Source organism: Pongo abelii, chromosome 16 (assembly GCF_028885655.2).
Source record: "Pongo abelii isolate AG06213 chromosome 16, NHGRI_mPonAbe1-v2.0_pri, whole genome shotgun sequence".
Taxonomy (NCBI): Eukaryota; Metazoa; Chordata; class Mammalia; order Primates; family Hominidae; genus Pongo; species Pongo abelii.
The window spans coordinates 20386909-20414306 of NC_072001.2; the positions used below are offsets into that span (position 1 = coordinate 20386909).

The 27398-nt window shown below is 39.1% G+C and overlaps 1 long non-coding RNA gene across 1 annotated transcript; it reads right to left on the minus strand.

Moving 5' to 3' along the window:
* Nucleotides 1-3515: 3515 nt before the first annotated feature.
* Nucleotides 3516-27397, minus strand: LOC134760249 (uncharacterized). The gene is made up of 3 exons (XR_010137372.1): nt 27324-27397; nt 6075-6213; nt 3516-4995 (listed from the first exon to the last, which is right to left on the minus strand). It is a non-coding gene; the product is annotated as an uncharacterized LOC134760249 (long non-coding RNA).
* Between the last annotated feature and the right edge of the window lies 1 nt (nt 27398).

Sequence of the window (27398 nt, forward strand, 5' to 3'; positions counted from 1 at the left end):
TAATACATCATTTAATATATCATTATTAAATATTAATATTAAGTCCAGAGTTCACAATGTGGTTGTTGTCATCTTTCTAAAATTCGTAATTTCTTATAATTTCCTTTCTGATTCTAAATAAACATTCCCTTCAATACTCAATATTTGTGTTTTATATTCTTGTTTTTGAGGAGTCCCCTCCAATCTGTACAAACTTCAGACCCCACCCATTCTGGATCCACCCCAGGGAGGGGCTGAGAGTTCTTGGTTGCCTTTGGTTACCTGCTATGGGACAGGCACCTCCTTCATTTGTTATCTCATGAATCCTCCTGACCCACTTCCAGGTCAGTAGCTTCAGGCTTATTGAACAGATAAACAAACGGCCCACCATCTAAGGATCTTGCTCAAGGTCACACAGTTCCTAACAGGCAGAGTGGAATTCCCTCCCAGAGCCATCTATTGCCAAAGCCATGGCCAAGCCACTGCTTTAAGAAGCTTGAAAAGTATTTTCTGACCCTCTAAGCACTTTGTACCTGTGTATTGCTAGGGACAAGTTTCAAAGATATGTTTCGAGGATATGGAGACTTTTCTCAGTGTATGCACATCAGGCAGAATATTGGGAAATCTCTCTAGTTCATGATGCCACTCTTGAAACCACTGAACAAATACTTTAATGAGTTCAGTGAAGCTTGAGATTACCGTTTTTGGAAAATTGACTCACCTACCCCCAAGTTTATCAATTTGAGATATATATAATCTTGAGTGGCTGTTTTAGCCATGAAAGAAAAAAATTCACCCAAAGAGAAAGAAAACAGTACAAGATATAACTATACTACAACTGGTTAATCCAAAGGAGTATCCTCTCCTTTTAAACCACCCTTCTGGGAAGCTGGATGCTTCCCCAATGGCACTGTCAGTGTTTACAATGGTTCCAGAACTCCTCTGCGGAGCTGCATATGTCCTCGATGATGGAAAATCCACATCACTGAGAATATATTTGATTTTTGAAAAAAGTGAAAAGTATTAAGGGTGAAGTATGGTGAATGAGAAGAGCTAGTTAACATCCTCTACTCTGATAATATGCATAATGATGAAGTCATGGTATTTATGGGGATGGAGGGTGATATAAAAGCTCTAAAGCCAACATAAAACATATGGCTAGGACTTCAGAGAGCTGAAAACAAGCTCTGCAGTTGTAGAAATAATGTTGATTGGGGGCTGAAAAAGTGAAAGTCCCTAATGTCTCGATAACAAATCCTTTTGCAGCTGAGATGATATTTTTTGCTTTCAACAAAATAGAAAGAGGACTTAAATTGCCAGCAGAAAGATCCTTAAAAATAATTTTTGATGCTAGACCATCACATGAATTTTGGCACATAACTCAGGAGTTCAAAGAACAAAACGACCTTGCTAAAATAAAATCCTTCCATCCCGGTCTATTGATTTATGTGAACAAGCTTTCCCAGTGTACACATGCAAAGCCAAACAAAACAAAATAAGAAACCAATAGTAAAAATTAACAATAAAATCATTGCTGAACACATGGCTCATTCTGATGATGAATATATGGACTAGTTTTTAAGCTCCACTTATCTTCTATCAAGATATATTAATGCATGTACATGATGAACTGTGTATTCAAAGGAAATGCAATTTTTATGTGTTATTCTTATTTACCGAACTTTGAAATATATATATATATATGTTATTTTGACTGTGTATTAAAATTTACTCAATTCAGAGGAATATTTTAAATACTTAGGGCCTTATGGCCACAGGAAAGTAAAATAAATTAATCTCAATGATCATATATATTTTCTTGGAGAGAAGTAGAATAGTGTAATAAAAAAAGACTTTAAAGCATAAAAATACGTTATATTAGAATAAAATTCTGTGGGGAGAGTTGATTGTAAATGTGAGTTCAAAGGGAGAAATATGCACAACATCCAAATTGTTAAAGAAGAGGTCACCCCTGTATTTTTTAAATGAAAGATGGCAAAGACAGAAATTATCATGGCATTTAAATTCCACTAGACAGATTTTTTTGAATGCTGCAACACTCTTATTTTAAAATGTCAACATTCACAACATGTTGAAATGATATTCTTTGTAATTATTTAAACTTGTGATAGGAAATTTCAAATGTCAACCTAAATATATGTGAAGAAATGCATAACTCTCTAATCTTCTTTTTAGGGAGTATGTGACCAAAAATTAATTGATAACTTCTTCCCTAGCAAGTTTGAATAAAGTTCTACGGGGTGATGATGTTTAGTCTGGGGATATGAGAAAAAGATTGATATGGTCTTCACCTGACACTCACTTGTCCTTCAAGTTCAAGTGCTACCTCCTTTCTGAAGCTTTCCTGACACCTTCAGGTGGAGTGAATCATTCCACCTTGTGTCTCTGAAGTACTAGGCACATGACGCTACTCATGCACAATACAATACTGTATCACAACGTTGTTTGAATGCATGTTTGTGCAACTAGATTCTAAGCTTTTGGGTGGTAGGAGCAAGTTGTATTTACTTCTTAGCACGGTAGCTGACACATTGAATAAATACATGAATAGATATATTAATGCATGTATATGTTGAACTTAAGTGTGGAAATCACTTAAGAAAGCTGGAGAAACTTGAGTCAACTACACCTCACTCTCTAGAAAATTAAAGGATTAAGATTAAATTATTAAATATGAATGTCTGCATTTTTCATCTTTGACTAATCCAGCTGCATTTTATTTGTTCTGGAGGCTTACTCAGTCATCTCTTTAGAAAGTGAAAACTATGCTAATTTGACATGAACCTTGTTATACCTCTGGGGTGTTTTCCTTCTTCTCTTTTCTTTTTTCATACAACTTGACCCCATGGATGATTTCTAAATAGGTGCATTTCCAACTTCATCTCTCAGTTCTTAGTAACATGGGTCATCTCTTCAAATCTTCAACCTTGAGTCACTTCTTGTCATTACTGCCTTTGCTCAGCCATCTCTGTTTGGCCATCTCCCTAACACTAACCCTAACCCAGTGATGTTTCTCAGGTTCTCGCTTGTTTACATTCTTCAAAGAATTTAAACAATTTAAATTTTAATTCTTGCTTGTTTAAATTATTCAAAGACGGATTAGGCAACACAAGGGCAACAAATACTTCCTGATTGACTCTGCTTCAACATTTGTTCTTTACAGATTTGTTCTTTACAGTACTTAATATTAATTATGCTGATAATTACATGGAAATATTATTATTAATGTCCTTAATATTAATTATTCCTGCATACCTTGATGCTTCTGGTCTTTCTTACTTTGTCCTCCAACTGTCTTCCTAAGCTCTTTGGAATAGGAACCATGCTCTTTTACCACTTTTTTTTGTCTGCGTGCTGTCTAGCACCATGGTGGGCATATAGAAAATATCCCTTAAAATGTGAGAATTAATTAAAAGTGGCATATTCTCAAATCTTACCTGAGACCCCTCCATAGCAATCCACTTGGGGCAATCAAACAGATTACAAGTTTGCAGAACCTTGGGTTTGGGTGCGTACATGCACTTCCATTCTTCTGCCTGCAATATCTCTCCATGCATGGATTCCTCCACACACAAAAAGCTCCGTCTCCGAATCCCTCCTCCACAGGACACGGAACATGCAGTCCAAGGATTATGTTCCCAGCTCAAAAGCAAACAAAATTATATTATTTATTTGTTGTTTGTTTGAAGTTTGCAAAGATGGTGGCAAAAAGTATGGCCTTAAGGTATCAGGTGTGGTTCAGCTGAATGAGCCTGGGACTGGGAGTCATAAGACTTTACACTTTTTTTTTTTTTTTTTTTGAGACAGAGTCTCACTCTGTAACCCATGCTGGAGTGCAATGGTGCAATCTTGGCTCACTGCAACCTCTGCCTCCCGGGTTCAAGCAATTCTGCCTCAGCCTCCCTACTAGCTGGGATTACAGGCATGCACCACCATGCCAGGCTAATTTTTGTATTTTTAGTATAGACAGGGTTTCACCATGTTGGCCAAGCTAATCTAGAACTCCTGACCTCGTGATCCGCCTGCCTCAGCCTCCCAAAGTGCTGGGATTACAGGCATGAGCCACCATGCCTAGCCTTTTTTTTAATTTTAATTAATTTTTTTTTTTAAGATGGAGTCTCTTTCTGTCGCCCAGGCTGGAGTGCAGTGGCAAGATCTTGGCTCACTGCAACCTCTGCCTCCTGGGTTCAAGCTATTCTCCTGCTTCAGCCTCCCAAGTAGCTGGGATTACAGGCACCTGCCACCACGCTCGGCTAATTTTTGTACATTTTAGTAGAGATGGGGTTTCGCCATGTTGGCCAGGCTGGTCTTGAACTCCTGACCTCAAGTGATCCACCCGCCTTAGCCTCCCAAAGTGCTGGGATTACAGGCATGTGCCACCATGCCTGGCCAAGACTTTATTCTTAACTGCCACACACAAATTTTAGTCACAAGGTACTTAGCTCCTCACATCTGGGGTTTTTGTCAACTGGGAATAATATACCTTCCCTATTTACCCTTCATCAGACCACTGTGAAAATTAAATCAATTAAAATATACAGTGTGGCTGCATCTTCAAACTGCCTCTAAACTGTAAAATACTAATGGACAATATTATTAGAGAATCACAGAACCTCAGAGTCAGGAAGGACCATATTACTCTTTTCGGGATAAAAGGGGATTAAAATTTCTGATTAATTGCAACACTTGAGCTCCTGCTATAATACTCAGTTGTCCAAGATACGCTTGACAGCTCCAGCGATGGGAAACATCATCTTTTGAGGCAGCCTATTCCATCTAATTCTTAGAAAGATTTCTCCTATTATTGAGTTGAAGTCTGTTTTCCCTTAGCTCTATATAGTGTCTAATATCTAACCCTCATACATTTTAGGCTATTGCTACAGATGCTACAGTTCCTTGCAAACTACTTAAATTGCAAAAAGGAAAAGGAAACATATCACTCGCTGAGGAAGAGGTTGGAAGTGGTCATAGGGCATTATCTCTTTAAATCCATCACTACAAATGAAATCATTGTGAGAATATCATTTCTATAATAAATTCACACATTCATTAATTGATGAATATAATATTTGACATCCCAAAAGACAGAGCTCTTCCAAATTGGAAACTAAAAATATCAAGTGTTATCAACCATTCCCAAAAATTCAGCCACCATCTCTTTAATTGTCAAGAATATCTACGACACAAATTCTCCAGTTCTATTTGAAAATATAGAAAACTAAACTAGCAGTATATTAATCAAAGGAAAAAAGTATCTTGCAATTTCAATAAATTTATTCCTTTTTATAATAATTACTCTCTTAATATATTAGTGATACTAACACACTGTCGTATTAGTAGGATCTTCAGAAAACCACTTTATTTCACAGAATTTGTCCTCTGAAAGGTCTCTATTCATAATTACGTTCAACCAGGCTTACAGGAAATGGGCAGTTTAGTAACAGGAAATGAAATCCACTGAGAACGCTTCCTTTTCCACTTGCACACTTCTTCCTAAGCCAGCTGGCAGATATCTGGAGGATTCTGGGACTTGATATTGTTCTGTTATTTTAAGGTATTGTAGTAAGCCAGGAAACTTCCCCAGGCAATACAAGTCAGCAGGTACTAAATTATGCAATAGGATAGTTTATGCATAGCTTTTTTGCTTTGGCATTAAAATTTTACTTCCTTGCACAATGCATTATTTATACTGAATTTAATAGGAATACTTCAAAAGCCAAAACATGATAATGGGTGACCCAGTTTCAAAGCTAAAATGGTGAGTGAAAGATATTTATGATTGGCAGATGGACTAGACATATTACTTGGATGAAGAGAGCAGGAGATGTTCAAAAAGGTTCATTATAAAAAAACTTAGGAACACATAGCCCATGACAAGAGAAAGCTAGACTTTCATTCCTAATGAATGTGTCCTAACTTCTATGCACCATAGTTACAAATGTGAATGTAGGCACCTGCCGCCAGGAGACAAAGTCAGGAAATGGAAATGTATTGCCCTGCAAAGATTGATCAGTCTCAGGTGAAGCTGATTTGTTTCTTTTTGAAGTAAAAATGGTGTGGACAATGACACAAACCTTGATGGGCAGGGATCCACGCTGCATTCCTTCAGTTTTGGTTTTGGTTTTACATTTTCAGGGTAGTAGTGACAATAATGGTCAGGAACTACCCTCTTCAAGCGGATATCCACACATTCAGCAGAATTGAGCTGATAACCTAAAGTGTTAGAAAAGGAAAGTCTGAATATTGCATTCATTTTTACTTGGCAGAGTTACCACTTGCCACACACTTTTTTTTTCCTCTTTAAGAAACTTAACTCAGTGGCTCTCAACCCTGGCTGTATAGCAGAACCACATGGGAGCTTTTAATACACTCTAATGCCCAGGTTCCTTCATGGTCCAATTAAGTCAGAAGTCCTGTGGCTGGGATCCAGGAAAACAGCATCTTTTTAAAAAGATCCTCAGGTTCTTCTCAGATGACTAAAATGCGTGGCCAAAATTGAGAATGACAATTAGTACCAACTGTGGTACTCTCAGCACTTCTAACTAAAAAATGACAATAGTCTCCTCTTAAGAACTGTTTCCAGCCCAGGTGCAGGTGAGTTATTCATTCTCCTCGGTTCATTGTCTTTTCTCCTCATTGTCACCAGAGCACTGTGCAAGGCCCTTCTCTCATTTCCATATAATCTCTCTTCTTCCCTTATTGACACTCCCATTCCAATCCCCGCAACACACCTATTTTGATTTGTTGTTGATATGTCCTTAAGTATGCAACCATCTTATGTAATGTTGTTTTTTTGTGTATCTGTTTTTAGCTTAATGAATGATAATGTGTTTTAAATCTTGTTCTGTTTTCTACTTTTTTCACTCAACATCATGTTTTTGAGAACTACCTTTGTGCTGGGTGGTTGCTGGGTTGAATATTTCTTTCATAACATTTTGTGATTTGCATACACAGTACCACATTTTACTCTTCTCCCCTGGGATGCCACAGGCACCTGCAATACCAATAAGCTTTCCAAATGGGGAATTAAGCATTGTCAATACAAAAAGGAACAAAATCCATCCCCCTATGTCACTCCCCAGCCCTCATCTCACAAGCCTTCAAACAGAAGGAATGAAGACTTATTCTTGATTCTACTACATCTAATTTGTAGAGTTTCTGAGGAAAGTGAACATTGCAAATAGATGAGTGCTATAAATTTAAAAAGCAAGTCACAAAATGATGCTTCTATTTCCTGAAAGATCTGATTCCAAGTTTCCTGTCACTACATAAGTGTCTGTTAAGTTAAACTTTTTTTAAAAAAGGTAATTTTTCAAAACTAGAATGAGCTCTTTACGAAAGAAAAAAGCCAAGCGCTCTGCGTCTGCCAGTTGGTCTAAAGGTCTGAAAATACATTTAAAGTCCTGATTGTCGTGAGGAATCTGATTTTATAAACCACTAGACAGCTTTCTATAAGACACGGCTTGGATGTAAGCTGAGTGCAGAAGGACGGACTGGTAAGCATTATAAAAAGCAAGGTCGAAACCACAAGAATGAAAATCCAAATGGAGTCAATAAAATGTTACTTGGGTGCCAATATCTGCCAGAAAGTCAACGATATCAGATGGCAATGGCAATCTAGGTACTTGCTCCAGATTGATCTCAAGTGTCTCACATTGACGATTACAGATGGGACTAGGAAAGTCCATCCAAGCACCCCCGGTACTTTAGAGACCAATGGACTAATTTTCTTGATTATCCAAAACACTTTAAAATCCATTCACACACATCACACAGATTTGATGACTAATATAATTAAATTTTGGTAATGCTTTCCTTGTGGGTTTTATGTGCATATTTTATTTTCCCCAAAACAAGTACAAAATGAGATTACAGCTCCTTGAGTCAGAAAAAAAAAAAAATCTTTGTTCTAAATAGAAATAGACTTCTAAATGAAAACAGGGCATATACAGGTGTTTATAATTTGGGGAGAGACAATTAATTTTCCTCTTCTGTTTTATCACAGTTTAGAGATAGCACAAAGCAAAAGAAATGAGGCAGAGTGCCTTTCTGTATCTTGAGCAAATGAACTGAAATTCTGCCAGTGTACAGAAAATGGCAGGCTCCCCAAAAGCAGCCTAAAATCTCCCTTCTGTTCTTACAGAGACTGTAAGACAATCTCACTGCTAAGTGCTCATGCACATTTACAGTTCCAGCAGGACTACGTCTTTCCATGGGCACCCGAGTATGAGAAACACCTATTTGCTTCCCAAGAATTTAATCAACTGGATTAAGCTGAATCCCATTATAAAGTGTCTCCTCTGGAGTAGAAAGTGTCTTTTATCTTACGGATCCAAATGTGAACGTCTCTCTGAATGACTGTGTGTAAGAACAAAGAAATAAAATTTTTTAAAAAATAGATGTTTGAGCCAGGCATGGTGGCACATGCCTGCACTCCCAGCTACTCCAGAGGCTGGGGTGGGAGGATGGCTTGGGCCCACCAGTTGGAGACCAGCCTGGGCAACATAGTGAGATGCCATCTCTACAAAATATTTTAAAAATTAGCCAGGCATGGTGGCATATGCCTGTAGTTCCAGCTACTTGGGAAGCTGAGGTTGGAGGATCGCTTGAGCCCAGGAGTTTGAGTCTAGCCTGGGCAACTTAGTGAGACCTGCCTCTAAAACAAACAAACAAATAAAAAAGAGAGAGATACGTTTGTTTTTCTGCAGAGTAAGAGTACCCAAAGAGTCATAAGTGACTCAAAGATGTAAAGGAAACTTTGCCTTATAAAAATGCTTATAACATTCAAGAAAATTCAGAGGGAATTGAAAATAAACTGAATGAATGTCAGAGCTGGTAGAAACTTGAAGTGACTTACTCCACTGGTTTGTTCTCACTGTATGAATTTTGTGATTGTGCTCTATTTGTGACAAGGGATAGATTTCCACTTACGGTAGTTATTAAATTCTTTTTGTGAATATGTTTATTTAAGTTGAGTAAACGCCCCCTTAAAGAAAAATCCTTTAGTAAATAACAGTGCAGGAATAACACAGATATGGCAAGAATAGTGATGGCAATATGGCTCCAGCTGCTATCCAAAGACACCGGCTTAAAGAGGCGATGGTTCTCAAAGTGGAGTGCGTACCATCATCTCCTGGAGGATGAGCCACACCCTGGGGTTTCTGACTCAGTAGGTCTGCGGTGGAGCCTGAGAATCTGTATCTCTAGTTAGTTCCCAGGAGATGCTGATGCTGCAGGTCCAGGAAGCCCACTGTGAGAATCACCTGCTGCAGGATCATCATCATGTGGTCTTTTGCCTCAACCCTGGCCCTGGGAGGAACTAGCTGGTGAACTGGGGAGATTCACTTGTACTTTCTTTCTGTGGCACTATTCAGTCTTCTCTCCATTTCCAGGGACATAAACTTCTTCTTGGGCCTGGGCTGCCCAGGGCTTCCCATAAAAGTGCCTGCCCTGTTGTTTCAGGGGGAGCCTAAATTACAGAAGAGAGACATCTGCCTGCATATTCACAGCAACCTGGCACTGACTGAAGAGCCCTCCTTCATATACCTGTAGTTTAAAGGAGAAAGGCCAGTTTCTGACTCTAAGTAAATTGATATGCCGTAGGCTTCAAGGATTGAGATGTGGAGCTAGGCTGGGCTGGAGAAGGATTTATTCTAGCTCTTCAAACAAGACCATACCTGAGCCTGCATACCCTGATCTGGTCCCAGGTATAGTAGGAGGTTTATATAGTAGGGGAGGCAAAGGGCAAAGTCATTTAGAGCATGACTCTGATATCAAGCAGACCTGGCACCAGATCCTAGCTGCACTGTTTACTAGCTGAAAAACATACTACTGTATGCTCTTTACACTTTCTAAGGGTCAGTTTGTTCATGCATAAGACAGGAATAAGAGACCTTCCTTAGAGTTTTCTTGAAGAATAAATGTGATTATGAGCATCTAACCCATGGTTTGACACATGGTAAACACCTAGTACCACTGCCTGGTACTCTAAGGGGAAGCTTCAACATAAATCCCTATTCTAGTAAATCATGGTTCCTGGGTTGCATGCATTTATTCTTTGATTTAAAAGGTTAGTTCAGAAAAAGAGAATTATTTTGACAGTAGCTCTGGTTGCCTTCTCATTTGCTCCTGAGAGTTGCCAGTTCTCCATATCAAATGGACAATAATCTTCCACTGGAGCATGAAAGATGCTGCTTTTCTGGCATGTGTGTAGAGCCCTGGATTACACTTGTCCCCAAACCTTCCTCAACTGACTATGAAAACCTTGAACAAGGCCAAGCACGGTGGCTCACGCCTGTAATCCCAGCACTTTGGGAGGCCAAGGTAGGTAGATCATCTGAGGTTGGGAGATCGAGACCAGCCCAGCCAACATGGAGAAACCCTGTCTTTACTAAAAATACAAAAAATTAGCCAGGCATGGTAGCAGGCACCTGTAATTCCAGCTACTTAGGAGGCGGAGGCACAAGAATCACTTAAACCTGGGAGGCGGAGGTTGCAGTGAGCCAAGATTTGGCTATGGCACTCCAGCCTGGGCGACAGAATGAGACTCTGTCTCAAAAAAAAAAAAAAGACCTTGAACTAAGCAGACAATAAGCAGGGCTTTCCCCTTTACCACTTAGTAGGGACCCTTTCTCTTTTTAATAAGCTTATACTCTTGCACCTGAGGAGAGAAAAGTTGTAAATCTAACGTTAGAACCAACACACCCATTGACTCAACCTGGCTGGGCAAGTCACTCCTTCTTTCTGCTTCTCCGATTTTTCATAGAAAATTAAAAATAATACATACATTAAGGCAATCAAGAAGAGAAATGCAGTAACACAGGCAAGCAAGTTTGTTTATGGTTTTTTTTTTTCCTTTGGCTAAAAGTAAAAGGTGTTTTCCAAATCCATTTTGCACCTGTCTTCAAGAATAAAGGCAAATGCATCTTCTTCATTAACACCATTGCATTCAGGCTGCTGAGTAAGGTGCTGTGTGATGAGACATCTCTAATCACCACACCAATTTTAAAATCAGCTTCAAAAATGAAAATGTGAAATTTGTCTAACTCTGAGCTCTAAATATTCATGAACAAAGCCTGGACCTCACCTCCTCCACACCTCACAGTGCAGGGAAAGAAGTCAGTTTGTCTCCACTGATGACTGATGGGCTGGTAAAAGAACTGAACCATTATTTTTAATAATAATATATTTAAGCACATCCTTTTGAAAAATTCTTCTAGAAGCACAACTGCAAGAACTCAACTTAAGTGTACAAATATATGGTGTTTAAACAGTCTAGTATCTAATTAAAAGGAAATGGGGGGTAGGCATGGTGGCTCACACCTGTAATCTCAGCACTTTGGGAGGCCAAGACAGGTAGATCACTTGAGGTCAGGAGTTCAAGACCAGCCTTGCCAACATGGTGAAACCCCATCTCTATTAAAAATACAAAAATTAGCCCAGCATGGTGCCACATGCCTGTACTCCCAGCTACTCAGGAGGCTAAGGTGGGAGAATTTCTTGAACCACTGCCTCAAAAAAAAAAAAAAAAGAAATAGGGCACCAATGAGGTAATATATATGTTAATTAGTTCCATTTAGCCATTCCACAATATATACATATTTCAAAACATCATGTTATACACTATAAATATATACAATTTTTGTCAATTAAAAATGCTAGGAAAAGATTAATGTGGCCAGGCACAGTGGCTCACACCTATAATCCCAGCACTTTGGGAGGCCGAGGTGGGTAGATCATCTGAGGTCAGGAGTTTGAGACCAGCCTGGCCAACATGGCAAAACCTGGTCTCTACTAAAAAATACAAAAATTAGCTGGGTGTGGTGGCATGTGCCTGTAGTCCCAGCTACTCAGGAGGCTGAGGCAGGAGAATAGATCGAACCCATAAGGCAGAGGTTGCAGTGAGCTGAGATCGCACCATTGCACTCCAGCCTGGGCAACAAGAAGGAAACTCCATCTAAAAGAAAAAAAAAAGTAAAAGAAAAAATTAATGTGTTAGAAAAACCAGGCCAGGCACAGTGGCTCAGCCTGTAATCCTAGCACTTTGGGAGTTCAAGGCAGGAGGATCACTTGAGGCCACAAGTTTGAAATCAGTCTGGTCAACATAGTGAGATCCTATCTCTCCAATAGACAAAGTTTAAAATTAGCCAGGTGTGGTGGCATGCACCTGTAGTCCCAGCTATAGCTATTGGGGATGCTGAGGCAGGAGGACACCTCGAGTGCAGGAGTTTGAGGCTACAGTGAACCATGATCACACCACTGCACTCCAGTCTGGGAAACAAAGCAAGACTCTGTCTCAAAAAAACATGAAAATGAAAAAGAAAAATCTCTAAAAAATGCAATTGGAAAAAAAAAACAAGAAATACAATTGGGATAAAAAATTTTAACAATAAAAATTAATACAGTGGGTTGGGTGTGGTGGCTGATGCCTGTAATCCCAGCACTTTGGGAAGCTGAGGCAGGCAGGTCCCTTGAGGTCAGGAGCTCAAGACCAGCCTGGCCAACATGGTGAAATGCTGGCTCCACTAAAAATACAAAAATTAGCTGGGTGTGGTGGCACATGCCTGTAATGCAAGCTACTTGGGAAGCTGAGGCAGGAGAATCGCTTGAACCCAGGAGGCGGAGGTTGCAATGACCGAGATCACACCATTGCACTCCAGCCTGGGCAACAGAGTGAGACTGCATCTCAAAAAATAAAATAAAACAAAACAAAATAAAATAAAATAAAATAAAATAAAATAAAATAAAATAAAATAAAATAAAAGTAGTATTATAAAAGGTATTTCATATGAGAAATGCTACATTTAGTGGAAGAAACAGCTTATCAAAATAATACAGTTTAAAGGGAATTTTAATAAAGTATCAATAAATCTGCTATAATATTTCTTTAAAAAATAGAGATAATAGACAAATAGAATGATGAAGAGACAATATTTAATGATATAATTGCTTAGAATTTCCTAGATTTTAAGAAAGACAGAAGTCTCTGTTTCAAAATGCTCATTGAGTTCTAGACATTTTAAAAAATAAAACAAAAAGCATAAAGAAAAATCCTAAAAGTTATCATAAACAAAAATATGACTACCTAGAAAAATGTGAAAAATCAGATTAACATCACATTTCTCACAAGAAATATTGGATTCAAGAAAACAAAGTCAAGTCCTCAAAGTGATGAGGGACAAGAATATTGAATCTGGAATTCTATAACCAAGTTATTAATCAGTAATCAGTTATCAGTTATCCTCCTATAATCAAATGACCAATCATTAATCAATGAAATAAATATATTTTCCAACACAAAATGATTCTGAAACTTTAACACTTAGAGATATTCACTGGAAAAAAAGAAAAAAAACTACTAAAGAATGTACCTAAGAACTAATATAAATACAGAAGTAGTGAGATGTAAGAAGCAATAATGACTAAATAAATCAGTAAAGCTTACAAGAGAATCTAAACAAGGATTGATTTCAAAATAGTGGTTTTATGTATTTAATTACAAAATGACATAAAAACTCCAGACACAAGATATGTGTGTAGGGAAGGGGAGGCAGGGTTATGGTAATGGAGTGGGGAGAGCACAGGTATTACAGAGATAGGATACACTGCTAAAAGGAGCTTTGTTTCTGTTCCCAACCCAGAACCCTAGAAAGTTCTATCATAGGAAAAAGTAAACTGGAAACAGGACAACCTTCAAAGGGTATAAAGCCCTGGTTCAAGTTATTTCAATTCCTTGTTAGATAAAGATCACCTGTTGCTAACCTAGCTGTCTTCTAGAAGCAAAAATAAGACAGCTAAAATCATCCAGTTGGAAGAGTGTTACACTGAAGATCTAGAAGCAAAAATTATCCAATAATAATTTTTAAAGGGGATTTTAACAAACAGTATCAATAAATCTACTACAATCTCAAATTATATCCACAACCTTTCTTCCATAATATACAGCACAAACTTTAAAAGTAACTAAGAATAGAAAAAACAAAATTTAATGACAACCCAAAAAAGTGAAAAAAAATAGACATTATAAACATAATGACAGGAAATCCAGATATTGGTATTAACTGATGAAAATATAAAAACTTAAGTACACCATTATTACCTCCTACAACCCTGGCCTTGGCTTCAGTCTTGTTTCCCCGCAGGAGGGGCCTAGCAACACCTTATGCTATTCCTATGATTATAACACAAGTATTGGAACACTTTGCCTCGGGCACTGTTTTTCAGAGAACTTGGAACAAGATTAAAATGTTCAAGAAATCAAATTATAAGATGGGGAATTTCACTGGAAACAAGCTATAACTAAAATGGAAATTCTAGGAATAAAAGATGCAATGATTTAAATCAATATCTCAATGGACGAACTTAAAAGTGGATTAAAATAGACTTTGGCAAGTATTTTATAAAGAGCCAGATAGTAAATATTTTAGGTTTTCAGGCTGCATGGTTTCTGTTGCAACTATTCAATTCTGCTAGTATAGTGCAAAAGTAGCCATTGACAATGTGTAAACAGATAGGGGTGGCTGTTCTGATAAAACTTTATTTACAAAAACAATGATGGCCTGCTGGTCGTAATCTGCTGATCCCTGAATTAGACACACCTGAGCAGAGGATCAGTAAAATGACAGTAAAAAGAAAGTGGAAATTAGACAAATTGGATACAGGTAAAGGTAGAATTACAGTCCTTACAGTCCCAGAAATACATAACAAAGAGCTTGGGAGAGAAGTTAATCTGAAGAGATAATAAATGAGAATCTGTCAAAAGTGATGGTGGATCTCAAGCCACAGATTCATGAGACACCTGGACTTCAAGCTGAAGAAAGGCACTAATTACACCATAGCCCAATTGATGAAAACTCAAAACAAAGGGAACGCACTTAAAAGCAGATGAAGAAAAAGGACAAATTACCTTCTAAGGAACAAAAAGAAGACTGATAGCTGACTTCTCCACAGAATAAACTGAAGTCAGAAGACAATAGGGAGATATCCTCAAAGTGCTGAAAGAAACGTTTTATAATCACAGAAGGGTCAATTCACTAGGAAGATGCGATGATTCTAAATGTGAACATACCTAACAACCTAGCCTCCAAATAGATAAGGCACAATGCACAGTCACGGGGTAGTTTTAGCACATCTCTCATGATAGAATAAGCAGACAAAAATCAGGAAGGCTATAATTTGGAATAACACAATTACTAAACATGACCTAATTGACATACATAGAACATGGTATCCAACAACAGAAGACTACACATCACATTCTCCCAAACTTTGTTATATTCTGAGCCACAAACCAAGTTTTATAAATTTTGAAATATTGAAATAATATGGAGTATGTTCTTTGACCACAGTAGAATTAAGCTATAAAAATAAATTTTAAAATGATTACTGGAAAATTCCCTCATGGTTGGATGTTATACTTCCAAATAATCCACAAGTCAAAGAATATGTAATTACAAAACTTACAAAGTAATTTAACTGAATGATGAAGGAAAACATTTCATATCAAAATTATTAAATTAAATATAAGGTATGCATTGAGAGAAATTTTTAGACTTAAATGTATATGTTTTAGGGAGAAAAGATGAAAATTAATGATTTCATAATCCATCTCAAGAAGTTTAGGAAAAAAACAGCCTATGGGATCTAAAGAGGTAAGAGTGGACATAATAAAGATAGGAGCAGACATTAATGATAAGGAAAGAAAACTAGAGTAAAACAGTTATGAACCCAAAAGTTGTTTCTGTGAAATGTCTAATAAAATTGATAACCCTCTGATGTGACTGAGCAAGTAGAAGAGTAGGCACAAATAGTCAATATCAGGAATGAGAAAGAGGACATACTACAGGTTGTTCAGAAAGTGAACGAACAATAAGAGGATGCTATGAAAAGTATGCCAATAACTTTTTAAAAGTTATTTGAAATAGGCAAATTCATTGAAACTAAATGGACATAAGAAATAAGAAAATCTAAAGAATCTGTATCTTTCAAAGACATTAAATGCATAATTCTAAATATTTCCTGGTGCACACTGCCAAACATTTAAAGAAAAAAAAAATGGCACCAATCGTATGCAAACTATTGCAGAGAATAAGAGGAAACACTTCTAAACTTGTTTTATAAAAGCAGAATAAAATGCCAAGACCTGAAAAAGGCATTCCAAGAAAACAAACAAGCAAACCCTTTCTTGCACGTAGGCACCAAAACGACAACAAAAACCTTAAGTGAAATAATTTAAAATCACATCCAGTGATATATAAAAGGATACACCTTTTAACAAACAATAATTAATATTAACAATAAATTCTTTTTTTTTTTTTTAAATGGAGTCTCGCTCTGTCACCCAGGCTGGAGTGCAGTGGCGCAATCTTGGCCAACTGCAACCTCCACCTTTCAGGCTGAAGCGATTCTCCTGCCTCAGCCTCCCAAGTGGCTGGGACTACAGGCCCATGCCACTACACCTGGCTAATTTTTTGTATTTTAGTACAGACAGAGTTTGACCGTGTTAGCCAGGCTGGTCTCGATCTCCTGACCTCATGATCCGCCTGCCTCAGCCTCCAAAAGTGCTGGGATTACAGGGGTGAGCCACCACGCCTGGCAACTAACAATAAATTCTAATCGAAAAGAACAATGACTAGGTAGGTTTATCACAGGAAGAAACAGTTGGTTTAACATTTGAAAAATCAATGTCATTTATTACATTAAAAAGGAAAAAGGAGAAAACCATGTGATCATCTCTAAAGATGCAGAAAATGCATTTGATAAAGCTCTGTGCTTGTACATAATGAAGCAAACTAGAAAAAGAAAAATATTCTTTCACCAAATAAAATATCTATAAAAAATGTTATAGTAAAAACCATATGTAATGGTGAATTATAGGGAACTTTTCTCCTGAAGTGAAATGCATAACAAGGACAGCTGCTTCTTCATTATTTGCAGATGTCACAATTGTGTATGTATACAATCCAAAAGAATTCACAAACTATTAGTATTAATACATGAATATAGTAAGAATATAATGTCAATACACAAAAATCAATATTTCCACACCCCAGAAACAAATAGAAACTGAAAAAAATACCATTTATAGTAACACCAAAATAACCAACACCTGAAAATAAATTTAATAAAAGATATTAAAGACATAGAGTAAAAATTATGAACATTACTGAGAGAAATTTTAAAAGAACTAAAAAATGTATGGATATGCCATATTGATGAATTGAAAGACTTAGTATTGGAAAATGTCAATTTTCCTTAAATTGACATACAGATCCAATGCAGTTCCAATCAAAATCCAGCAGATTTTTAAAAACAGACAAGCTGATTTCAACGATATAAGAATGCAGTGTCAAGGAAAGCAAAGATAATCTGCAAGAACAAAGCTGAAACTTACACTTCCAGATATCAAGACTTATTTTAATGCTACAGTAGATATATCACAATGGTTTTGGCACAAATAAACAAACAGATCAATGAAACAAAGTAGGGTCCATAAATACATTGTTATTACCAGACTTCAGAGAAATAGGCAACAGATCATTCCTCACCTAATGGCTCTAGGTCAATTAAACAGTCATATAGAAAAAATATTGATTCTATTATACCTCACAATGTATACAAACTAATTTCTAGATGGATTATAGCCTTTGGTGTGAAAGGAAAAACATTAAGGCTTCCAAACACAAACATAGAAGAATATCTGAAGGGCTGGGCATGTATTCCCAGGACTTTGGGAGACCAAGGTGGGAGAAATGCTTGAGCTCAGAAGTTTGAGACCAGCCTGGGCAACACAGCTGGATCCTGTTACTACAAAAAAAAAAATTTTTTTTTTTTAATTTGGCCAGGCACAGTGGCTCACACCTGTAATCCCAGCAGTTTGGGAGGCTGAGGTGGGTGGATCACTTGAGGTCAGGAGTTCAAGACCAGCCTGGCCAAAAGGGTGAAACCCTGTCTCTACTAAAAATACAAAACACTTGCTGGGTATGGTGGCATACACCTGTAATCCCAGTTACACAAGAGGCTGAGGCAGGAGAATAGCTTGAACCCAGGAGGTGGAGGTTGCAGTGAGGTGAGATCATGCCACTGCACTCCAGTCTGGGCGACAGAGCGAGACTCAAATAAATAAATAAATAAATAAATATCCAGGCATGGTGGCGTGCACATGTAGTCCCAACTACTTGGAAGGCTGAGGTGAGAGAATCACTTGAGCCCAGGAGGTCAAAGCTGCAGTAAGTCATGATTGTGCTACTGAACCCCAGCCTGGGCAACACAGCAAGACCGCATCTCAAAAAAAAAAAAAAAAAAAAAAAAAAAACCACGAACAAACAAAAACAAAAAGAAGAATTTCTTCATAATTCTGGATGAGGCAGATTTCTCAACCAGAATACAAATAGCACTAAGTAAAATGTTAAAGACCGATAAACTACACTACAGTAAAATTCAGAACTTCTGTATAGGGAAACTGATAGCCCTAAATACATTCAATGGAGAAAAAAATGGAAATAGAATGAATTAAGAATTCAGCTCTAGCAGCTGAAAATATAACACCAAAATAAATCCAGACAAAGATAAAAGAAATAAAAACTTATATAAATAGAAATGTAAAAAAACCTCTGCATTAATGAACAAAACAAAAATCTAGTCGTTAGATGTCTCAGAGACAATGTTTGGATGGTCTGAACAAAACAACAACTATGCAAGGAACCAATAAACGAGTTTAGGAATGAAAGAGACATTGTTATAGGTAAAGAGGAGACTGTTTTTAACAATAAGGGAATACCATGATTACATTTGAAGAGCTAAGTTTGAAAAATGAGATGAATTGGATACTTCTCTAGAAAAATGTAAATTTCAAAATTGGCTAAAATAATAAGCCTAAGAGAAACATAAATGGTTTCTAAGTCTTCTCCATTACCACCGAGAAGAAAAATAAGAAAAGAAAAAAAAAAAGAAAGAGAAAAGGCATTAAGCTAGATGTGTTACAGAAAGAGAAATCCTTAGCATAGTAGACACATTCCATTCCCTACCAGCATCCATTTCTCCTTTCCATTCTACAGACACTCAATTTTGTTCATGTTCATTCCTCCCTCCTGTGTCTTACACGTACATCCTGATTGTTTTTTTTTTGAGATGGAGTCTCGCTCTGTCACCCAGCCAGAGTGCAGTTGTGCAATCTCGGCTCACTGCAACCTCCGCCTCCTGGGTTCAAGTGATTCTCCTGCCTCAGCCTCCCAAGTAGCTGGGATTACAGGCGCCTGCCACCATGCCCAGCTAATTTTTGTATATTAGTAGAGACGGGGTTTCACCATATTGGCCAGGATGGTCTCGTTCTCCTGATCTCGGGATCTGCCTGCCTCAGCCTCCCAAAGTGCTGGGATTACAGGCGTGAGCCACCGCACATCCTGATTGTTCTAAGTGAATCACCATGCTCACATTTACCTTGCTAGTGGCAGGACCAATGAGTGTTCTGCTCAGATACACAACTGCAAAGGGTGTCACTGGCCAACAGCCCCAGTTCTGGGTCAAGCTTCCCATGGGATTCTCCTAGCCAGTGACTAAGCACAGCAAGGGTATTGAAGGCAGAGCCATTCTTGGGAGACACTGGAGGCCTATGATGAATGACATTGGCTCAGGGTTTCCTCTCCAGCTTTGCTGAATTCTCCTAGAACCTACTGCATTTAAGATGCTTGCATCCAACCTTCCTTCCTTCCCTCTCTCCTTCACTCATGGTCAGATTTTCAGTGCAATCTGATGGCTCTCTCAGCATCACCCTGCTTTCTCTCCCTCTTTTTTCTCACAGGCATTTCCTAAATAAGTTTCTTGCACTTCTCATCCTGCCTTGCATTTGATTCTTAGAGGACCCAGATGAACACAGCAGTGGATGGTATAGAGTGGGCACGTGACCCAATTCTTGTCGATGAGAGGTGGTAAAAGGTCTACTGTGGAGTTTCTGAGGTTTCCTCGCTGAGAAGGTCCACAAGAAAGAAAACGGCCCACTGGGCTTCCGGGGATCACATCATCTTGTCCACATGTGACACCTGGATCAGTGCCTTTTACTTCCAGTGCAGGGCAAATATACAGCAACTGACTCAAATCCATGCACGATATCCTCAAACGGGCCCTAATTGCTGCCAGTGGGCACACTCTCTTTCCCCTAGTCCCTCGACACTGCCATTGTTGTCTTGCTGCACGTTCTCGGTGGTGTGGCTGGGACCCCATCCAATCCTTGGCTGGCTTAGAGCTCTGCACTAGGGAGACCATCGGCTTTATTGTTCATGCCAGGATGGCTCTGAGAGTGAAAGGAGGAGCTACTAACAATTCAGCTGGGGTCACAGGCACAAACTGGGCCTTTTCTGAACAAAATAGAACCCATAGTCTCTCTACCTACACCTCTCTGCTGAAGGGTCATTTTGCCACCACCTTGTCACCCCCTGGCCAGTCAAGAGTACATTAAATTTTCTAGATGTCTTCCATTACCACTCAGGAACTGAAGGAGACTCCGGGGAGCTAAACCCAGACTCAACCTGTGACTGAACATTTCAGGGCACTAATTCCACCTTCACTCTCGTGCGGCTTCTCTGGGTTGCTGATGGAGGTGGGATTTCTGTGAGGTGCTTTCCTCTGGGAGCTCTGCCTGGGAAGGGAGCAAAAGCTCCTTTTCTGCTTTTGGCTCTCCCTGAAAGCCTCCCTGCCCTGGAGAGCGACCACCATCATGAAACATGACTCGCTGCCCGCTTCCTTTGTCCTGGCACCAGGAGAGGGAGAAGGCTTTCCACATCCTGGCTGGACATGCCCTGTGTGCACATCCTCCTGAGGACACTAGACTGAGGCGCAGCCTTGCTGGAGAAAGGAGCAACCTCTCCATGTTACAGAAGATGTGCTATGGGTTAGGACCCCAGGCTTGGCCCTGGAAATGTTGTGGAGACTAAATCAATTTGGAAAATCTTCATCTCTCTCCACTAAGGGTGGCTTTCAAAACAAAAGACTAAGCTAAAAATAATAATAACCCTACTTTAATCATGAAAAGATGAACATGAATGCTTTCTCCTGCACTCCAGCTAATTACTCACCTGCCATACCACTGCTGTCAAGTCCGCAGGGCAAACAGCTCTGCTGACAAAGGAGATGGTGAAGTACAGAGAATGGCAAAAGTGAAATGCACATTGACATTTGCAAAAGTGTATTAGCACTGTTTGATGAGGAAAATGAGTTTTATAATAAAAGTATGTGGCCAGGCATGGTGGCTCACACCTCTAATCCAGCTCTTTAGGAGGCTGAGGCGGGAGGGTTCTTGAGCTCAGGAGTTCAAGGCCAGCCTGGGTAACATAGTGAGACTCTGTCTCTACAAAAAAATTAAAAATTAGCTGGCTGTGGGGTTGTGTGCCTGTAGTCCCAGGTAGTTGGGAGGCTGAGGCCAGAGGATTACTTGCAGCCTGTACTTGGCCTGGGTGACAGAGCAAGACCCTATCTCAAAAACAAACAAACAAAAAAGGTCAATGGTATTCAAATTCAACTACTTGACTTGGCCACTTCAAAAGAATTTCCAAAATTTATGAAATAGATTTTTATATAAAACTATTCATAGTATGTCTACATTTATACATGTATCTTAGCTGTGAATGCTGGTAATTACTAAAGCAGTATATGAATTGCTTTAACCAAGAAATTTCCTTCAACAGACCACATTACAGTAAAATATGCAATATTCTAAAAGTTTCTGCCTTTGGAATGGACGACAAATGCTTAGGATGAGACAGAATCCCAATGATTGTAAGGCATGAGGAAATAGATAAATTTTCTTTTCTGCTGGCACTGTTATGGGTTGAATTGTGTGCCCCCAAAACAACATGTTGAAAGCCTAGCCCACCGTAGCCCACAGTATCTCAGAATACTATCTTATTTGGAAATACAGTCTTTGCCAATGTAGTTAGGGTAAGGTAACTGGGAGGACTTAATCCATTATGAGTGGTGTCCTTATAAAAAGGGGAAATTTGGACTGGCCAGGTGTGGTGGCTCATGCCTGTAACTCCAGTACTTTGGGAGGCAGAGATGGGTGGATAGCTTGAGCCTAGGAGTTCAAGACCAGCCTGGCCAACATGGCGAAACCCCATCTCTGCTAAAAATATAAAAATTAGCCCAGCAGGGTGGCGTGTGCATGTAGTCTCAGCTACTAAGGAGGCTGAGGCAGAAGAGTTGCTTGAACCCAGGAAGCAGAGGTTACAGTGAGCCGAGATTGTGCCACTGCGCTTCAGCCTAGGTGACATAGTGAGTCTCTGTCTCAAAAAAAAAAAAAAAAAAAAAGGCATGGGAGAAATTGAGAAATTTGGACCCAGAGCCAGACACGCACAGAGGGAAGATGATGCCTGAAGTCTAAGAATTGAGGTGAGAGGCGTAAGACAGCTTCTCCCTCACAGCCCTCAGAAGAAACTGATCCTGCCAACACCCTGATTTTGGACTTTCGGGCTCCAGAACTGTGGGACAATAAATTCGGCTGTTTAGGCCACTCAGCTATGGTACTCACTAACAACAGTCTTGTGAAGCTAATACAGGCACTGACTCTAAAACTGTGTCTTGCAGAGTTTTGAAACACCTGTGAATGTGTAAATGTAGCCTCGATCTGCACCGCATTGCAAGCCTCCAATGTGTTCTTTGAGAGAACGAAGACAGGCAGTTTCAAATCCTCTATCCCCACATAAGGTAAATATACTATCATAACTCCCCACAAAGAAAAGAGGCTAATGAGTTGACAGCATAAAAGATATCTAGAGCTGAGGAAACTGAAGACAGAGATTGTACAACTGGGGACTAGTAGAAAAGCAATCAGAAAACATTTTCCTGAAGAAACACAAAATATGAGAGTGGAAAAAACATGAATCCCTAAGAAGACAACTGGCTGAAAAAGGAAGATTTCAGAGCCCAAAGAAGAGAAACGTTTTCTTCTCCCTGAAGATATATATATATTTTAAAAGATGAGAAAAGCTACCAATAGTAGTTAAAAATTAACCATGGAAAGATGTCTTTATCCAAGTAATTTAATTTTATTTTTTTAGATATCCTCATGGGAATATACTTAAAATTGATATTCACAAACATCTACTCATAGATGCAAATATTCAGTAAATTCTCACTGAATGAATAGCGTCTATCTCGCTGTCAATCAATGAAGCACATGGCATCAGCTACTGTACTTAGCCGAGACTCACTACTGCTACCTGGTGGCAACATGCGCATATTGAAGAAGCAGGGCCCTAATGCAAAATACCCCTTAGTGCTATAACAAGGGTCATCCATGAAAAACAGGTCATTGAGGGCTGGGCATGGTGGCTCACACCTGTAATCCCAGCAATTTGGGAGGCTGAGGCAGGAGGATTGCTTGAGGTCACGAGTTCAAAACCAGACTGGGCAATATAGTGAGGCCCTGTAGCTACATACAAATAAAAAAAAAATGAAAAAAGGGAAACAGGATTTTCGGGAAAACAAGCATATACAATGAGAAATCCACTGGAAGAAGGAGATGTGCAATTTTCAAGAATGGTCCAACCATGAAAATATAGCTTCTTAAAGAGTAGAAAAAAGAAATTTTTTTCTCATTGGTACAGTGAGATGCTAAGCTGCAAAATCTGAGCAACAATACCTATAAGACCACCTAACATCCCATTGATGTCTACATATGTCACTCTTTATGTAAGAATACAGCAGTGTTCAACAGTACAGTTATCAAAAGCCCATGAAGTAGGTCTACTACATGAACTGTAGCAAAGCGTGTGCCTCCACCTGGCTCAGTGCACCCACAGCTGTGCTAAATGAGCACTGAATATGCAGGGCTGGTAGTCACCGCCTCATCCTCTCTCAGGCGGAAGCCAGGTCTTCCGTTTATAGACTAGCTTCTGTTGGTTGACTGGAATGGAAAGAGATACAATGAAACACAGGGACATAGGGCTGACTGTCATCAGTGACCTCACAGGCACTTTTAACCTCCCACTCAAAGTACAGCCATAACTTGATTGTGTGACGGGCCAGGAGGAGATGAATGGAAGCAAAGAGTTCCTTATCTTAGCAACAACACAGGCTGGGAAATACTACAATGTTTGGAACCAAAAAAAAAAAAAAAAAAAAAAAACAAAGGAACTGATGGAAAAGGATACTTCCTAGAAACCCACATTATTTGGACAAGCTCCCAAGTCAGGAAAAAAACAACATCAGAGCCATTCTGACTTCATCATAAGCGTCTCCAATTTTGCCACATTCTCCCCCACTAAGTACACCACATCCATGAGGGACAATTGCCGTAGGTATGAAAATGAGGCTCCATTTATGCATGAGTCAGACAGTTGTATGTAACACCCTCTTTGATAAACGTATTTTTCAAAACACCTTTTCAGTCTGGAGAGATCAAAAGCTTTCCAGGAGTTGAAGTCAAAGTCCAGAACTGTTTATTAAATCTGAGAGAGTCAGAACTCAGAGACAGGAACATAGAGGACTGAATATGAATGCAGACAGTGTACACCGAACATGCTGTTAAAATGTACTCTATTGGCTGGGCGCGGTAACTCACGTCTGTAATCCCAGCTCTTTGGGAGACCAAGGTAGGTGGATCATTTGAGATCAGGAGTTGGAGACCAGCCTGACCAACATGGTGAAACCCCATCCCTACTAAAAATTAAAAAAAAAAAATTAGCCAGGTATGGTGGTGCATGCCTGTAATCCCAGCTACTCAGGAGGAGGCTGCAGTGAGCTGAGATCGTGCCACTGCACTCCATCCTGGGTGACAGAGTGAGACTCCATCACACACACACACACACACACACACACACACACACACATTTTCTTTTAAATGTACTCTATTAAAAGGTGAATACATAATTCGGGCAAGAAGGTGTAAAGTAATTTTTAATTATGCACGTGATATGTGAATTCATTCTTCCATTTACTTTTTATTATTTATTTTTTAATTATTTTTTTTGAGACGGAATCTTGCTCTGCTGCCCAGGCTGGAATGCAGTGGTGCGATCTTGGCTCACTGCAACCTCCGCCTCCTGGGTTCAAGTGATTCTCCTGCCTCAGCCCCCCGAGTAGCTAGGATTACAGGTGCACACCACCACACCCGGCTATTTTTGTATTTTTAGTAGAGACAGGGTTTCGTCATGTTGGACAGGCTGGTCTCGAACTCCTGACCTCAGGTGATCCACCCGCCTTGGCCTCCCTAAGTGCTGGGATTATAGGCATGAACCACCACACCCAGCCACATTCTTCCTTTTAAACATTATTTTAAGAATTAGATATTATAAAATGTTATCCCCTCTAAAATAGTCACTGTTTTTTTTAGTGTTTCCATTTTGAAATGTATCCTTCCAAATTATTTTTAAAAATATACATATACATATATGTGTGTGTACATACAAACTCATAGAAATATGCAGTTTACATGTGTTTTTATAAATGGTATCAATAAACAATATATTGTTAAGATCTACTGATGCTGATACTGTAACCAAACAGTATCTTGAAATACTAATCTTTGTGGGTACTTTCATCATTTCATCATTGTATTAATATCTCCTATTCAGTCAAGGACCTCCAAGTTGACTTGAGAAGAATACAGATTCTCTGAGTAGTAATTAAAAGAGAACAAAAAGTGTGTGTGTGTGTGTCTGTGTGTGTGTGTGTGTGTGTGTCTGTGTGTGTGTGTGTGTGTGTGTGGTGTATATTTTCTACTTGAGAATCACATAGGAAGGCCCTAAGGAGGGCAAGAAAATAGAATTTATGCCATAACAATAGACCAGAGAGACTTTAAAAAAAAAAGGTAATTATGGCTTCCCCAAAACCTTTCATAATGTGACTGCCTAAGAAGACTACTGGATCAATGCTTTAAGGATGTGACACAGAAGTCAGAAACATAACTATCTGTGGCGGCTAGGCAGATGATATAAATGCCCAGATCAGGATGAATGGCAACCAACCACTTACGCCTTTAGTGTTAGGGACACAATACATAGTGGTGTGGACCACGGCAGACCCGAGACTGGAAGGCAGCTGTTCCCCAGTTACAGTCACTTATTGCTATTGTAAAATGCAAGCTCTTCCCATTTTTACAGAGAAGCAGAAGAAAAAAAAAAAAAAAGCCTGATCTTCTGATGTAAAAATCTCTCAATTTTTAAGTGTTGATTATTCAAAATCCAAAGTTTCAGAAACAAAACAATACACTGTGCAGGCCAACACTTGGCAGGTCCCACTGCAGGCTGAATTTGTATCTCAGGGATTGGGATGAGTTAGCAACTCTCATCTACCTCCGTGCATGCTCCTCTGATGACACAACTGATGTCTCAGTGAAACATTCCGTGACAAATTAATATGTAGAACACAGACAGCTTTTTAAAGCTAAAGGGTTTTTTTCATACAGAAAACTATAACTGGTAATTGGGGCTATTTTTTAGCTTCCATTTACATTTTGGAATGGGTTTCTGAAACAGGATAAGGCAAAACCACACACTGAACTATCTTTTTCATTTCTTAGGCATTTTCAAATTTATCAGAAGAGTATCTAACTGTGTCACCTTGGAAATATATTGGCCACTATACTTCATGTCCTCTGAATGAGAGAAGATGCCCCAGCAGCATCCAGAAAGGGGACATAGGCTCATGGTTCCAGAGAAGAAGAGTTCTTCTGAAGGTATCTTGTGACAAGTATCTGTCATAGAACATCTGGGGAAGCAAATCCTGATCTTGAATCAGCCCACTGCAAGACTGCATGTTCTAAGGGCTGAAGGTTGAAGTAAAGATGCCTCAAGGATAACCATCTTAAAGGAAGGTAAGAAATGAGCCCCTGTTGTCTCTGCTCTCCTTTGCAAGAAGACATGCAGCGGCACAATACTGGTTTAGGATATGGTGCATTTAACCATCGGCCATTTTCACCAAACTCTATCTGAAACTGAACACAGCTACTCGGGAGGTTGAGGCAGAAGGATCACTTGGGCCCAAGAGTTCAAGGCTATGATTGCAGCCACTGCACCAGCCTGAGCAACACAGGGAGACCCTGTTTCTTAAACCAGCAAACAAACTGAACAAAGCAACCAGAGATTATAAATACAGAATCAATCCTTCCCCCATAAAAGTGAAGTTTGTTCTTTAACTGTCAGGGTTAGGAGCAGAAATTTAAGAGTGCTGAACAATTTTTAAGAATGGACTGCCAATATGGAAATATTGATGACACATGCTCTGTATAAAAAACAATGATTGATGACCTCTTGCTAAACAAACTTATTGTTTTAAAAATCAAGATGTTCTGGGATTCAGGTACATGAAGTTTATGAAGAAGATCATCCTACCTTGAAGATGAAATCAGCCATCAGAGGTCCTGGAATCTTAAAAGTTTGCCTTTCGGAGCCCTCTGAAATTCCACT